The sequence below is a fragment of the Elephantulus edwardii genome, unplaced genomic scaffold, assembly GCF_000299155.1.
Source record: "Elephantulus edwardii isolate Elephantulus edwardi_28Jun2011 unplaced genomic scaffold, EleEdw1.0 scaffold00002, whole genome shotgun sequence".
Taxonomy (NCBI): Eukaryota; Metazoa; Chordata; class Mammalia; order Macroscelidea; family Macroscelididae; genus Elephantulus; species Elephantulus edwardii.
In genome coordinates this window covers 37,407,757-37,411,263 of record NW_006399752.1, presented here as the reverse complement: position 1 = coordinate 37,411,263, position 3,507 = coordinate 37,407,757, and the positions used below count along the sequence as shown (strand labels likewise).

Below are 3,507 nucleotides of genomic sequence, written 5' to 3'. Positions count from 1 at the left end.
CCTCAGTTTCCTCCTGTCAACCAGACTCCACAAAGGTCATGTGAACAAGAGTGGGCACTGGTGATTGGTCTGGAGCAGCTTCGGTCACCTTTCCCCGAGACGCCACCTCCAGAAAGCCCCCCAATCCTCCTGCATGCCTCCCTGCAGCATAGAGGTACCAGAGGGGTGAGAGAATCTCCCAGGGGAGGGGGCCTCGTGATTAGGGTGACGGACCCTGCACCCCGGGTGAATGAGTCGCTCCGTGAACTGGGGTGTGCAGAGGCGCAATCCCACCCCCAGCAGAGTGAGCTCCAGGGTAACACTAGGCTTTGGGATGATGACCCGCGGGCTTTCCGCGGTTGCGATGGGCGGGGCGCGGGAGGGGCCTGGGACTATTTCAGGCGGGGGCCCGCCTCCCCGGGACACCAGTGCCTGCAGGACCGGGTAAGTGACCCCGCCGTGCTCAGTCCCCACTGCTCCACGCATCCGCCGCCCGCCTGCGGAGCCCGCTTCCCCGGCCCGTGCGCCTGGCACCAGAGAGGGGACCAGGGGACCAGGACGTCTCAGGCGGTGCCCTCCTCCGGTGCCCTCCTCCTCGGGCGGTCCTCCCGCGAGGGAAATTGCGACACGCAGAGAGGAAGGCTGTGGGGACAAGTGACAACGTTTCCTTTCCATGAAGCGGGTCCAGGGTGCGGATCCGGGGTGTGGGGCTAGGCGAGTCCTTCCTTCCCCGCACCTGGGGGTCCTCCGCTGGAGCACAGATGTGCCCCCTTGGCCCACCCAGGAGAGAGGCAGCCGGGCCCAGACGCCACCGGCAGGCACAGTGGGCATCAGTCCTGAACCCGGCAGGGGTGAGGGTGTGCGAGCCTGAGGGCCTGCTGGGGAGGGGGGAGGCTTGCCCAGGGCGCCTGCCCCTGCAGGGCTGCAGCCTCACCGTGGGGCAGGGACCCCTTCCTGCCAGCCTCTCCTCTATCTGCTGCCACACTGAGGGGGCTGTGTGTGCGCGTGCAGGTTGGTACCTATCACTGGGCTGTGTGGTATTTATATCTTCCCAGCGGCCCTCAACCCCATGTCTCAAGTGAGGAAGCTGAGGCTGGTGGAGAAGGGATGTGGTCAGCCAAGGTTACAGCCTTGTCTCTGCCCACCGAGCTGGCCGGCTGTGCCACACAGAGAGAGATGCTGTGCAGGGACCGGCTGGCACCTTGTTTGTGTGGGAGTGAGGACCTGTCATGCTGGGAGGTGGGGGCAACTGTCAGTGAGAGGGCAAGGCAGCCCCCATCCTAGGAAGAGGGTGAGGTGAGGCCTGGGTGCCCAGAGTGGGGCCCACCAGACCCACCCTATGGAGGCTTTGCCTGAGATAAGACAGGTTGGACCTGAAGCAAGCTGTGCCAGAAGAGGGCAGGACAGAGGTTATCAGGTGGCCTGCACTTGGGGCCATTGGCTTTGCCACTCCCCAGTATACTTCCTGCTGGGTCTGTGTGGCACAGAGGAGACAGCTGAGGTCCAGGGATTCAGGAATCTAACCAGTGGTGGGCCTCTAGGGATTGCATGTAGCCACTTGGAGGAAGCCAGGCTCGTTTCCCCTTCACGGCTCTGGCCAAACCTCTGAGGCCTGCTTCAGCGAGGGGGACAGACCCAGTGGCCCTTCTGGTGGAGGCAGCATTGTTCCTATGCTATTGTCTGAAGCAGTTTTTCAGAGGCTGTAAATGGCACAGGAAGATACCGTTCATCTTTTTCCTGCAGGGCAGCTGGTGGATTCGAACCACATCCCTTTGGGTTAACAGTGCAGCTCCTTGCCATGAAGCCATCCCTGGCCCACTGTGTTCCTAAGGCAAGCACCTCTGCTGCTCTCGGGTGCCCATCTGAATACTGGCTGTCCCAGCAGCCTCACGGCAGAATTGAGGGGTCTCTGTCTTGCAGGAAGCATGGCTAGATGTTTCTTTTTGGGGGGGATGAGGGAACACGCAGGTGACACCATGGCTATGGGTCACCCTAGTTACCAGGGAGGCTCAGCCCTAACCGCTTCCCATTTCCTGGCCATCCTGATCCCTCAAGGGAGCCAAGCAAGCTCCCCTCCAGGGTCCCGCCTCAGTGAGGCAGGAGTGGGTGTGTGGAGGCAGGGAAGGATCCGGGGTGTGGGGCTAGGCGAGTCCTTCCTTCCCCGCACCTGGGGGTCCTCCGCTGGAGCACAGATGTGCCCCCTTGACCCACCCAGGAGAGAGGCAGCCGGGCCCAGACGCCACCGGCAGGCACAGTGGGCATCAGTCCTGAACCCGGCAGGGGTGAGGGTGTGCGAGCCTGAGGGCTCAGGTGATCTTAGGGGGCACCTTAACCTCTCCGAGCACTTTAATAAGATGTGAGGAAAATCGCTGCCCCCCCCTTTTAGTGCACATGCAACCAGGATGGGGTGGGCACTCAGAAGGGCACTGAAAGTGAAAGCTTCTGTGATGATGATGTGATGTGGGGCCCCACTGCTCCCCACTGTGGTTTCTGTGGGCCTGTGCCTAAGCTGAGAGGGGGTGCTGGTTCTGCACCTCTCATGTTCTTAAAAGGAGTAACTTCATTTCTGCTCATTACACCCATGTAAGACCTAGAAGACAGTTAGACCAGACAAGGGGAACTGGGAGGTCTGGAGTAGGGGCGGGACTGGACAGGAGAAGGTCTGGGTTCCTGCCCCGCCCCGGCTTGGCCCCAGGTGCGAACTCATGGCCCTCTTGTCTCTAGATGAGTCTTAGCCTGAGACTTCACACCTTAGCTCGCCTTCTCCTCATCCAGGAGGTGGGTCACCAAGGCAGGATTTGCCAGAAGGAAGCACTGGAGCCCTCATCTGGGCAGCCTCCCCACCTGGCGCCCCTCCCTCCTCGCTGCTGTAGAGGCTATAATTAGACAGACCAGTGATACGAAAATAGGAGCTGTGGGGACCAGACAGCTGTGGCCAGGCAGGGGACTGGGCTGCTGGCGCTTGTGGAGCAGGATCAGAGCCACGGAGCTGCACCTGTGAACGCAGACTCTGCAGGGTCAGCTTTGAGCTGTGTGCTTGGGCCCAGGCCAGTGTTGCCACTTCATTCCTCCCGACCACAGGCCTGAGCCAGAGTGAGCCTGAAGATGAAGAAATTCTTCACCCGGAACCGCCGGGACAAGCAACCTATTCCAGGGACGCCTGACCTCCCAGGAAGTTCCCACAGTGTGCCCCCATCACAGCGAGAGCCCAAGTTATCAACCCTGGAGACTGGGATAGCGCTGGACATCATCACAGAGGAGGATGGGAAAAAGAAGAAGAAGAAGAAGTTCAAAGGGCTGACTAAGAAGTTTAGATTCTTAAAAAAGAAGAAGAGCAAGCCTGGCACCGAGGAGGCTGGAGTCGAGTCCATAGCCATCCTGGGACTGAATGGTTGGCAGCAGACAGGTCAGCACCAATCCAGGGGCTGGATAGGGTGGGTTTGTTGGGAGTGGACAAACTATTCTCTGGACCCCAGCAGACAGGACCAGAGGGTGCCTTCACTTGATCCCTCAATATGGGGGGACTGG

The 3,507-nt window shown here is 60.5% G+C and overlaps 1 protein-coding gene across 1 annotated transcript in view; it reads left to right on the top strand.

Annotated features, from left to right (window-relative positions):
• The first annotated feature begins 1,379 nt into the window (after positions 1 to 1,379).
• Positions 1,380 to 3,507, top strand: part of LOC102860823 (tumor necrosis factor alpha-induced protein 2-like) — a 20,086-nt gene continuing 17,958 nt past the window's right edge. Inside the window, exon 1 of the mRNA XM_006879088.1 lies at positions 1,380 to 1,388. The gene's annotated coding sequence lies outside the window, so the exon portion shown is untranslated. The remainder of the gene's footprint in view (positions 1,389 to 3,507) is intronic.